Source organism: Lycorma delicatula, chromosome 11 (genome assembly GCF_047948215.1).
Source record: "Lycorma delicatula isolate Av1 chromosome 11, ASM4794821v1, whole genome shotgun sequence".
Classification (NCBI taxonomy): domain Eukaryota; kingdom Metazoa; phylum Arthropoda; class Insecta; order Hemiptera; family Fulgoridae; genus Lycorma; species Lycorma delicatula.
In genome coordinates this window covers 11,825,016-11,838,455 of record NC_134465.1, presented here as the reverse complement: position 1 = coordinate 11,838,455, position 13,440 = coordinate 11,825,016, and the positions used below count along the sequence as shown (strand labels likewise).

The window sequence follows — 13,440 nt, the reverse complement described above, 5'->3', positions numbered from 1 at the left end:
AAATGTAAGTATAAAGAATTTTATATAGCAAAATATGGGCAGTAAGAATACAGAAGCACTAAAATTGGAGAAACTTTTGAAATTTTGTGTCACAGGAAAATGCTAAAAATGAAAATTTACAGATGTGAAAAATTGAAATAAAGAACCTCTCAATGAACTGATCCTTTAATAATGATTTGGAGAAGAAAGATGTTTTTCACAAAACATTTGTATACACACTATTGTATAAAGCATAAGGTAGACAATATTATGTTACATCAGGATTAGTTAATTGTGAAACATGGTGTAGATGGTAAAAACTGGGAAGGAATATAAATATTAAAGAATACATGACATCATTAAGGATGTATGATGTACAAGTAGAAAGTTTATCGATGCACTTATAGAAGTGCATTTAGATGTAAAAAAGTGATGAAAGACAAAAAAAAATATTCCAAATAAATCTTTTATTTTGATTTGTACATAATAATACATTATATAAAGCATGCCAGGAATGGGTAGATATGTGAATCCATCAATAAAACATAAGAACTGTTTGAGCATTTGCCTGAATGGATCAATGGAAAGCATGGTAAAATCTTTACCAAAGCAGTATCTTAAAATACATATTTAAAACAAAAACTTATCTTTTTATCTTAATATAAAATAAAAAACAGATGCAATTAAAATCCATATTAATTATTTAAATAAAAACATATGAGACAATCTTAAAATAAATACATAAAGATAATAAATAAAAAAATAATAATAATTACAAAATAAATCTCAATTCAGAAGACATTAATAAGAAAATTATTGGAGCAGAAATATGTCTACACATTGAATGGGAAACAAAATTCAGTTAGGTTTTTTTTTAATAGTAATATTTAAAAATTTATCGACAGAGTAATATTTTTTCTGTAAAAGAAACTCTTTTGAAATTGTATTTTTAAAAGAAATTGAATTGGGATAATCTAATGATTATCCCAAGGGATTTTGTCATTTAATAAAACAACCAAAAATTCCACTTATAGACCACAAAAAACTGTCATTTTCATTGGTGGGAATTCTATCTAGATGATTAGTAATGTTACATATGCTTGAGAAGATTATTGCAACCATTTTATCCATATATATGGATTAAACTTTTAAGGGTTTTATATCATTGATATCCTTCATGAATAATTTTTGAAACACTAACATAAAATTTTCAAGTCCTTTTAAAAGACATCAATTAAAATTATTTAATTTACATAAAATGCATATAATTAGCCTCTTTCTTCTTTTCTCTGTTAGTTTCTGTCAACATCGGTGGAAAAGTAACATCTCTCTTTTTTACAGTCTCCCAGAACATGATGATGGGTTCAAATTCTAATCAAGCTTCATCTCAAAAAATGTTGACTGTCGTTTAGGACAAACTTATAATTACTAAATAAGTAAATAAATAAATCACAGAAGAGCATATTTTCTACATTATGTATACATGATGATAATAAGCAAGCAATTGAACTTATTAAATGTACACAATCTCTAATGTAAATCTATATCTTACTATGCAAATCAGGTAAACACATATATATATATATATATACATGACACACACTTTCGAACATTCATGCGTTAGTTTTAAAAAAAAACATGAAAAAAAATTTTTGTACCTCATATTTTTCTTTTCTAGATAGAAAGATTAAGTTGCACTGAAGTACTCTTTCAAAAAAATAATTTTTAACCTAAAATTTATAAAAAAGGCAATTAATTTTAATTAAATGCAACAGTAATTTATATCTGAATATAAACAACATTTAACAGAAAATTATCATTACGTCAGCTGCACTGTAGTAATGTATAAAATTCATAATGCCTAATCCTAAAATCCTTTGAAACATTTGAGTACACATCTCATTATGAGATGATACTTGACTTTTTAAGAACCAATAGACAGTACAAAACATGGTCAGTCACTCCAATTCACTACAAATTAGTTATTTCACAAGTTTGTTTTACAAACCAGGTTCATGAGTGGTGTCTTTCTGAGTGTGTGTGTGTGTGTGTTCTCAATTTTGGGTTTTTCTATTCACTATTTGTGATTCTGTTAATGTGATGATTAATGTTAAGGAATAAAGGATTTGTACCAAATTCACTTTAGTCAAAAAAATTTGATAACAACCTATTGAATTCTAAACAAGAATTTTGGTGATTAAAAATTTATTTGAGGAAGAATTTCTCAACATCATAAGTATTTAAAATTTTTTATTGATTTTAATGGATCAGATAGACCAAAATTGTAGCATTGAAATGATCACAAAGACCTAATGTCATAGGATTTATTGTACATGCAATGCATTTTTGGCAAACAAACTTAACATTAGATGAACTGCTGAAATGTTTCCTGGTTGCCTCTCTAACAAGGACTTTCATGATAATACAGTTGTGTGTACAGAACTTATGTTCACACAATTCAATGAAAGTCATCACCTTCCTGTAGCTGAAAAATGCAAGGAAAACAATAAAAAATTATGATTATAGTTCATATTAATACATAGAAATAATTATTTTATGAAATAATAGTGATTCATACATGGGAAGATAATAAATAAGTAAAACCAGTATACAGTAAAATAATTATGTAAAGGTATTAATTGCTATGTATTAGATGTTATATATGTGAATATATATCAAACGAGTGGAGTAGCATTTTGTTGCATTAGTCCATTTTTTTTTTTTTTTGAGAAGTCAACTTTCTTCTCATTTTGAAAACTTGATACATAAGCTCATCAAACTGTGTTACACATACATCAATCCACCCATTAGAGAAGAAGCTATATAGCTGCTCTAATATTTTGCATTTTGTTAAAAAGGCTTCATTCCAGGATTAATGTCCTTTTAACAAAATGTGATTGGCAGTACTGGCTATTAACAGCTGTTTTGTTTATTTAGCAGCTAGTCGGAGACTCATTCATTCTCTTAGTAACGCTGTTCTGAGGTTAATGTTGGGTTTTATTGATTAATGCGGTATTAAACTATATTTTGATAATGTTTTTAAAAACCATGATATTGTAATGCCGTACAATAACTGTATTGAAGATGATGAGGTAGTGATGTCAACCCGATGTCAGTCATCCTAAGAAGTATAATCCTTTTTTTCTTATTTTAGCGTCCGGGAAATACTGTTAGGTATTACTTCAGAGGATAACATGTATGAGTGTAAATGAAGTGTAGTCTTGTACAGTCTAGTATTCGATCTAGTACTCAAATCTGTATAAAGTAACTGCCTTTACTAGGACTTGAATGCTGGAACTCTTGAGCCGCTTATAAAAGGAATCAGATCAAAGAAGCCATTGTAAAAGGACGATCTTATTTAAATCACAAGGGAAATAATGTACCAGAGAAACAACCAAAATTATCTTGTGGGTAAGTACAATTTTATTGCTAATATACTAGAAAATCAAAATTTTCACATCTAATGTAACCTAACTTATCTTAACCTAGACCCAGGATTAGCCTACTTGTATGCAACATGTAACTTAGTACACATTTTCCTAGTATCCAGAATAGTAATTTAGGAAAAAAATACTTTTAACAAAAACTAATTAACATGTTGGCCTAGTCTAATAAAATCTGTTTATGTATATTGTTGCAGATGTCAGCACAAGTGATTGGAGTCAATGGGAGAAGACATTGTCATTGAGATCTTTGCCAAGTTTTATGACATCCATAAAAACCTAGCAAGGCTTATTTCTTCAGAGATTGATAGACATATATGAAATCCAAAGAAGAAAACCAAGAACTAAGGAAAATCCAAGTTTCTGCATCATGCAAATACCATGTATTGTTTGTTTGCATCAGAAAGGTAGTACGTATGAATACTTTAGTATCTGTATTTAGTATATCTTTTAAAAGAGTTAGAAGGATCATAGAACTACAGCAAAAAGGACAAACATCAGAGGACAAAATGGGTAGACACATTTCTTTTAAACTTTCAGAAGAAAAGAAATTACTGTTAAAAATCATATAGATTCTTTCTTTATTAAAGAATCTCATTACTTAGGAAAAAGTCTGCTATTTAAGTACCGATTTGAATCTCAAGCTTATGCATAAGCTATACCTTGAAAAGCACCCAGACGACTTAGTAATAAGTGAAAACTTTTATAAAAATCTATTTTTATGAGAATTATAACTATCAGTTTGGGAGACCCCGAGTTAACACTTGTTGTACTTGTGAGGAGTTAAAACTAAAAATGTCTCACTTAACTGATGTAGGTAAGCATGTAACAGCTCCAGAACTTATGGTTTACTTAAGGAAGAGTAAAAAATTTTACGTACATTTAGAAAATGAATGTTCTGAAAAAGCAATAGAGGAACCCCATGTTCTGTGAATTACATGCAAAATCTTTCCTTGTCAAAAATACCAGTGCAGGATCTGTTTTACCTCAGACAACTGACAGTGAACACCTTCTGCATATCTGATGTAAAAAATGAAACCAGTATCTTGTTTGTTTACAATGAAACAAAGGCTAAAAAGGCCAAATGAAATCTGTTCTTTCCTGCATTTCTACCTTAAGGATATTATTCCAAAAAATAAAACAATATTTTGAGTTAAAAATTTATTCAGATAATTTCTATGGGTAAAATAAAAACTAAGCTCTTAACAGGTACTTGTATTTAACAGATTCTGGGCAGTTCTCTAAAGTTCAACAATTTTTCCTGGTAAGGGCTATAGTTTTTGCCCTATGATCAAGCCTTCGGTCTTATTAAAAGCTGTTTATAGCAAAACAACAGGATCTATACTGTTGATGAAGTACTTGAAACATCAACAAACATAGTAAATCAGGAAAATTTACAGTCAAACAAGTCGACTGCAATGACTTATTAGATTTTAAAACATGGTGGAAAAGTTTTACAAATTACATGCAGTTTCTAATGAAATAAAGGGATTGCATAAAGAAAACAGGGTTGAATTGTACTACTTTGTGTACAAATCAAACTTGAAAGGTTATATAACCACCTATTCCACTATCAGTGGTCTAGACAAGCAAACATTATTCATGTCTGTAAAAACCAGTGAAACTCTTAATGCCCCAAATCAGCTTGCTTACCCTGAAGGCAAGATCCAACTGAACAAGGCCGTCTTGGCCTTGCACAATATAAGGAAAGTGCTGGAGTATATTCCAGCTGAACATTTGGATTTGTATAATGAAATTTTAAAAGGCCTAGTTGGCAAATTGGAAAAAGATGATTTGACATCATATCAAGAATCAATGCCTGTAAAAACTTTTATGAAAAAAGCCTTACATATTTAACATTATTGCAAAGTTAGAAAATAATATTTAATTTCTTTCAATGCATTTTGTCAATTTAAACTTTTTTTTAAAATAATGTTAATAGGTTAGTTTTTTGATACTCATTAATAAAACCTGTTTAAAAGATAAAAAAGTTTTTTTAATCCCATTTATTTTTACACTTTGATAAGAGGGCATCAATCCAAAATATTAAAAAAATTATGAATGAAATTTTTTTAATACATAATTTTAATGCAAACAGTTGGTCCCATCATAAACTTACATAAACAAAATAAATAGTCACTTTAAAAAAATCTTGGTTTATTTTAACAATTTTTTGCCGTTTTCCGAAAGTTTTGTTTTACGGATGGCTTTTTTTATAGAGGAGAGGAATACCATTTACATACAAAGTGTCGAACTCACTAACAGGTTCCACAAGATGTTATTGAGTGTGTATATGTGCCTGCACCCTACCGACTAAACCTCCACCTCTGATAGTCTCCTTCCCCTTTCTGAAAACTGCTGTGTGGCATTACTTCAGAAAGGGGAAGCTTACCCTCCTGCACCAGGCATCACAGTGACCACAGGTTCACCACATCCAGGCAACCCCCACAGGTTCAGGAGGCTCGCTGGACACTCACCTGCAGCCCTGTCCTCCGCACCAGAGCTCTCAGGCGCCCGTCTGCTTTTTTGCTTCTTCCTCCATCCAGAGCATTTCCATATAGACTAAGCCATATTAATCACAGCAAGCCAGAGCTCTTCTTTGGTTAGCTTGGAATCCATAATTCCCTCCAGTGGGAACATAACCTTCATACCCAGGAGTATTGCCAATTTTTTTTTTCCTTCTTCTTTTCTTTCTCCTTTTTTTTTAATTAGCTGCAAAAAGCAGCACTTACTTTCCTGCTCTGAGCATCGTAGTGATCGCAGGTTCACTGAATCCAGGCGACCCCCACATGGTCGGGAGGCCCTCTAGACACTCATCTGCGGCCCTGTCCTCCGCACCAGAGTTCTCGAGCATCTGTCTGCTTTCCTTGTTTCTTCTGTCATCCGAAGCCTCTCCATGCTGCTCTGGAATACCTGGCTGCAGCAAGCCACTGCTCTTCTTTGGCCAGCATGAAGTCCATAAGCCTTGCAGGCGGGAATAAAACTGTCTTACCCAGGAGTTCAAGCATTTCACCTCTCTGCATAGCAAAGCGGAGACACTTAAAGAAAACAAGCTATGCTGTTTCTTCCATTCGGCAATCAGGGCAGGTTTCTGCGCAGTCTAGTCCAAAACAATATAAATTTGCCCTGAAGCCCCCGTTGCTCGTCAGCATCTGAATGAGATAAAAATCCAATAAGCCATGGGGTCTTGCAATCCATCTGCTAATATCATGAATTATCCTGTGGATCCACCTGCCCTTCGTACCCTGTTCCCACCTCTTGCCATGTCCTCAAAGTGTCCTCCTCAATCGCCTCTTTTGCCATCTTCCTATTCGCAGGAGTCAAGCCACCAGACTTGCACATTCTGGCCTGTGATGACCTCAAGTGCCCTTTTAACAAAATTCTATTCAAGTATACAAAAGAAAATTACATTTATCTAATTTTATTATTTAAAAACTCAAAGGCAGAGTAAAATTGTTTCTTTAAACCTTTTAACTTGATTTTAAATAAAGTTGTTAGATCTTCTAGAGACCATTAAATATATTATTAAAAATACAAAGTGAAGAATTATAAGGACCATTCTCCTAAGGCAGTTAGGCAGTGTAACACAAAAATAGTTGTGTTCTCTGATTTGATAAAAGTAATTTTTTTCTTAGGAATAAATTAAGGACTTTGAAATGTCAGAAATTTTAATTTAAAAAATCCAGTACCAAACAAAGATTATAGATCCCCATTTGTATATCTTGAAATTGATCTAATTTTTTTTAAGTCATTCCTAGATGTAACATTATATTTTAGAAAAAAATATCAATTGATACAATTGCTATTTAATAATAATCCCACACTTAGCAATTAATTATGACACTTCAAAATAAAATAAAACAGTTCAGTAGTTTTGAAATGAAATCAATTTGGTCTTGAAAATTTATCATCTAACAAGTTATATAAAACTTTTATGCTAGGTGAACCTAGTCTCTTTGTGCAATTAGCAGTGGTGTATATCTCTCTGAAGAAGAAAATTCCAATGATTTTATTCATATTTAAATCAATTACAATCCATCCAGTGAATGATTTTTATTTTTGGACTGCCAACAGAAAATTTTATAATTATATTAAATAATTATCTTCTGATACAGATACTTTTGTATTGTTTTTCCAAGAAATTAATAATGTGGTATTTTTAAAATGTATAAAATGTGAAAAAAGATTGCACCTTGATTACATTACTTTGTATAATTCATTAATACAAAGCAGTTGCTAAAAAAATCAACACATGTGATTAACTTGACGTATCTGGTAAATTAGGTGCCAGACCCCACCCTCTTATGGCTTCTTCACTAATTTGAAACTCATTTTAACTCTATTGAAAAAGCATAAGTGAAATTACCAAAGGTATTGAACATCCTTAATACCATGCTGCTCTTAAAAGTTGCTTCAAATCATGAAATAAACTAAAACTATTGCTTAATCGACTAGGGGAACTGTTTGAAAGGTGAATTATGTAAATTTGGACATTAGGATTTTGGATACATAATTATTTTCTCACTAGCAAATTCTTGGAACTTGCACATAAAACTTTGTATGTAACAGTCATGATCGTTATAATACATTATTAAATTCATAGAACTGTACATGACATGTAACTGTACAGTCCTAACATTCTGATCTGCCTTTTCTACTTCTCTAATTTAGTTTAATTACATATTAATTTCAACATTTTTACAGATCATCAGTAATTTTTATTCTTCATTGACTGATAAACTTAAAGATGTGTTCAAGACATGAGTCAATTAATCTTCAACAGTTACTATAATTTTTAATAGAAGGATAGAAAAATTGATCAGGTTAAAATTATTTTACTCATTTCTAGAATATAAGTTGAATTTAAAAATGGAATTACATTAAACTTTAACCTAACATTCACTAAACATCAGAACAAATGTAATAATAGATTTAGTTCATTGTCTTGTTTTATAATTTTTAAGTAAATTTACTATTTTTTTTTTAAATTAGTGTAATAGTAAGATAAATTTTTAACTGAAATACTTTTTAGTAATTTGTTAATTATAACTATGTGAATAATTTATTTAACCGAGAACCAAAAATATTTATTAAATAATATTATTTGTAGAAAATGCGAATTATACTATAATAAATGACAGCCTACAACCCGTTAGAATTTTGAGCATGCATTTCTGTTTCTTTTCTAAATTAATAGTCCCTAATTCAAACTTATCTCTATCAAAATGTTGCTTTTTCCTACTTCATCTCTTATTATATCCTAATTTACTCTCCTTTTCTCTGAAGTTTTCTTTCCAAGAAGTAGTGTTTCTTTTTATTATTATAGTTTTTTGTCATTCACTAATCTCCACAACCTCAATCATGTATTCATATTTTAAATCTTATCATGATTATAAAATTTTAATGTTACGGATACTATTACTTCTGTTTTCTTAATATTCCTTTCCTCAACAATTTACGAATCATTATATAATAATAATAATAATAATAATTTTTAACTTACCTTATATATTTTATGACCACCTTCACATACCATTAATAAAGGATAAATGGTATTCCAAACAATATATATAATTGGACGTACAACTGGATTTCCAGTAATAAGCTGTGTTGCTGTTGTGTATGTAGTAGCTATAAAATAATACAATATAATACATATATAAAACAGGACATTTAAATTATAAAATGAAGCTAAATTTTCACATGTTCCAATGAATTTATTCCACAGCATACGATAATTGTAAATTTCTTTTACACGGTCTTCTGAATTCAAGTTTTTTGTCTCCAGTACCTATGTTAACAAGAAAAATGTTTCTGTAAATTTATTTGATTTTTTAATAAGTAAATAATATAATTAGTATGGAAAAGAGGAGGATCAATTGCGATAAACATTGCAAATTTTTCTGTACATTAATAATGACATCATTTTTGTCTATGATTCATTATCATTTTTTTTTTTTGATTCTTTTATTTTTCTGGTCTATCTCATTAATTAGACAAGAATACATTCTATCAAATCAGACCTGTACTCTGAAAAGAGGATACCCTAAAAATTAGAGTTGTTTGGTTTTTTATCATTACACTCCAGAATTACTGTTTATTATAATTGGACTCATATCATAATCTACAAAATGGAGTTTTTGAAGAAGTCCCCATGTTCAATTGGTTCCTGAACATATTATATTCAATTATGAAACCAATCATCTTCCTGTGTAATCTTAAAAGAGATCTATAGCAGAAATATATTAGTAGTATTAAAATATTTATAAATATAAAATTTACAGGGCTGTAAATATAAATTCAGGGTTGTGTTCTAATGTACTATTAAGGGTTCTAAATAAGAGGATATACAATAAATTGGATGGTAGTATTGAGGAAGAACAGTATGGGTTTAGAAGAGCTGTTGGAACAAGGAACACTACAGGGCAGCTAAAAGTAGTAGGTGAGAGATATATGGAAAGGAGGCAGAGAGTGTATGTTGCATTTGACAGAATTAGATGGGATAAATTACTGCTAATTTTGAAAAATAAGGGAATTAACTGGAAAGAGAGGTGCGTAATAAATGAGTTGTACTATAACCAAAGAATAAAAGTGAGGGCAGGAGACAAAATGTCAGGAAGAATAAGGATTGGAATGGGAGTGAGGCAGGAATGCTGCATATCACCAACACTGTTTAGTATATAACTGGGAGAAATAATTAAATGCTGTCTGAATGGGAAAAGAGGAATAAAAATCAGGGGAAGAAGAATAGAATGTATACATTTTGCTGACGACATGGCAGTACTGGTGGAGAGTCCAAGAAAACTGCTTGATGACTTAAATGAAGCTTGCGAAAGTCAGAGTATGAGGATCAACAAAAAAGAAGACATTTATTAGGTGGAAAAGAGAACAGGATTGAGATTAAGATAGGAAATGAAGTTTTAGAGCAGGTGAAGAAACTTAAGGAGCTTTATAACTGATGACTGACTTGCACAGTAAAAATTAAAACAAGAATATCAAGAAGTAAGAGCAGGTATTTAAAAAGAAGAGAAGTCTTCTGTGAGGAAAGTTAAACTTGGTATTAAGGAAGAGATTAATGAAATGTTTTATTTGGAGTGTGATGCTCTATGGAGCTTAAATGTGGATGATGAGAAAGGCAGACAGAAAATAATTGAGGCTTTTGAAATGCGGGTGTGGTGCAGAATGTTAAATGTCAGATGGTAAGACAATGTTACAAATGAAAGTGTTAAGGAGAATTGGAGAAAACAGGAAATTTCTAAACGTGATTGAATATAGGAAAAGGAATTGTCTAGGACATTGTATGAGAAGAAGGTGTCATTAGTGGATGTAATTGAAGGAAAGGAAAAGGAAGGAAGAGATTTCAAATGATGAATGGAATTACGAAAAAAAGGAAAATATGCAGAAACAAAGAGGTTAGCAAAGGATAGAACAAGGTGGAGAACAGCAATTATGACAGAACTTGCTCTAATGATAGAACACTATAAATGAATATGTTCTCCATCATTTAATAACTTATTTGGAAAATCTTTGACTGATTGCACTTTTAACTGGCGCAATGCTAAATTCTACAAGTTAAATCTAAATCAGTTAAAGACATACACTTTTCTTTTGAGTAATGAATATTCTAAAACCCTTTTGTGACATTCCTAAACCATAAAAAATGAGGTTTATGTACATTAGACAAGATAAAAGCCACTTGTTCATTTAAAAGAATGATTATATATTTGTTAACAAACTTTATCTGTAGACAAACGGTAGATATTAGCAATTAATATCAAAAATTTCAGCCTAAAACTAACATATTTCTTTAAGTTGATCTTAAATAATCTACTACAGGTACCAATTATAGTTAAACAATTAATATAAAAATTATCAACATCTGACAGCTCCTAAGTTTCTTTGTCATGAATTGCTTCAATATCTTTAACCCTGATCTTGATGAATCAGAGTAATAAATTTTTTTTTTTTTACTGATTTATCAAATTTCATCAACATTGTAGTGTACTTTTAAACTTTGAACAACCACCCTGTTTGATTCAGTATTTACTATTTTAAATTATTAATTTACAAAACAAAAAGGACATAAATTAATTTAAAAATTCCTTCTACAAGAATTACTGAGACACTAAGAAATACCTATGCATAATACATTAAATAGATTAAAGGGTGATTTCTTGCAAAAAAGTCATGCTGTGAAAATATGTTGAGAAAAAGAAAGATTTAAGATTTTTTGAAGGAATTCAGGATTTCGGATAAGGTCTATAATGAGGTTCAGTTTTAAAGAGCAAAAATGTATAAATGTTCAGTCAATGGAAATTCAATCAATGGCATATTAAAAAAAAAAGTGAAAAAGGAATTGTTATAAACTACAGCAAGTACAAAATTGCACTCAGCCTCATTTAACATAGTGATCTACAGGAACCAGTTTATTAAATAAATTTATCCTTGAGCTGCTGACATTTTATTCTGATTTCATTCTCAATTCCCAGGATTTTCTCTCCTTACATATTCCAGGTGTTACAAAAGTATCAATTTATGGAATGCAGTCTACTTTCTTATCTGGAACCATTTTGTTTATTTTTAGCTGTAAATATTTTTTTTTTACTTAAAACCATAAAGATAAGATTTTCTTCAGAAAATTTTATTAATCAATATCTTTTTAGCTGGGATTTTTGTCTACAAAATCAACATCAATAGAAACCCTAATAGTTATTAGTTTGATTTGCCAGGTCTTCCTGGCACTGTAATATTTTCACAACATGAATGTCTCATGAATTATTTTGAAAATTGAAAGATGTGAAGCTGCATTTAATAAACTACTTATTTCCTATAGGTAACTGAAATTAATCACTATTTAATAAGTTTTTCACTGTATTATGTTGTTATTTATTAGTTTTTAATTCCACAGCTATCTCTATTGCTTTAGTTCAAGATCCCCAGCTTTACCCAGTAATCACTTCATCCAATGGCTTTGCTTCTTGTACAATCTATAAAATTCATAGGTAGCATGCAATTAGAGATACAGCTTCTCATTCAGCAATCAAGATACTGCAGATGAAGCAAGGGTAGTACGTGACATAATACTAATTGTACTATTCTAAGTAAGACAAGAAAAAATAATCGACCCGCACGCTGCCTCTATCTTGCACCATCGTGTGGATCGATCAAAGACAGAAACATACCAGTTAAAGATGCTCATTATTCAGATTAATGAAATTTACTGTACTAAGTTTTTTTTATATTTACCATAAATACAAACCTTTACTAAGAGTTCAGTTATTTGGTTTCCTATATCTGAAATAAGTAAACATGTGATATACCAATTTTCTAAAAATACGTGGATTTCTAGATAAGGTACAGAAAAACTGAATGGATCAAACCAATCAGTTGTTATTATTACATCATAAAAAAGAAGGTAAAAAATTGCTGCATTAATTATAATTCCAGCATAAAATATTATTCTAATACGTTTCTGATATTTAATTTGTATTTCTTGACCAGTTTTTAAAAAATAAAATTCCTGTAACAATAAAATCATGTTAGATGACTTTTATAAAGTGTGATAAAATTTAAAAAAAAATTATATTCTTAATTTTCTGTGCATTAATATTTTTTTATATTTATTCAATCTATGATTTTCTAAAACTGTATCTACTCATGGCTAGCTGAGCATATAGTCTGATACTGCTATTGTATTCTATATACATAAATGAAATGTTATACTCTTCTTAGAAATATGCTTGAACTTTTAAATAAACAAAGAATTAAGTAGAAATAGATGAAATTGATCCAATTATATCTTAAACTATAAATATAAACAATAATAGGGTTGAAGTAAAATATAATTTCTTTTCTTTTCTGTAAATTATTGTATTCTTGTATTGAACAAGCTTCTTTATGCCTTTGCATAATTGGTTTGCTTGGCATTTCTCCCGCCACCACCCCATTCGATCACCCTAAAGCATAAGACCGTATGTCTGTGCCACAAACAGTTACTGAGCCTTGAAACAGTTTAGTG

General features: G+C 30.0%; 1 long non-coding RNA gene across 1 annotated transcript; it reads left to right on the top strand.

The window, feature by feature from the left end:
- The first annotated feature begins 3,144 nt into the window (after nt 1-3,144).
- On the top strand, nt 3,145-12,458 carry LOC142332032 (uncharacterized). Its single transcript, XR_012758123.1, has 3 exons — nt 3,145-3,390; nt 3,620-3,832; nt 12,331-12,458. It is a non-coding gene; the product is annotated as an uncharacterized LOC142332032 (long non-coding RNA).
- The last annotated feature ends 982 nt before the right edge of the window (nt 12,459-13,440 follow it).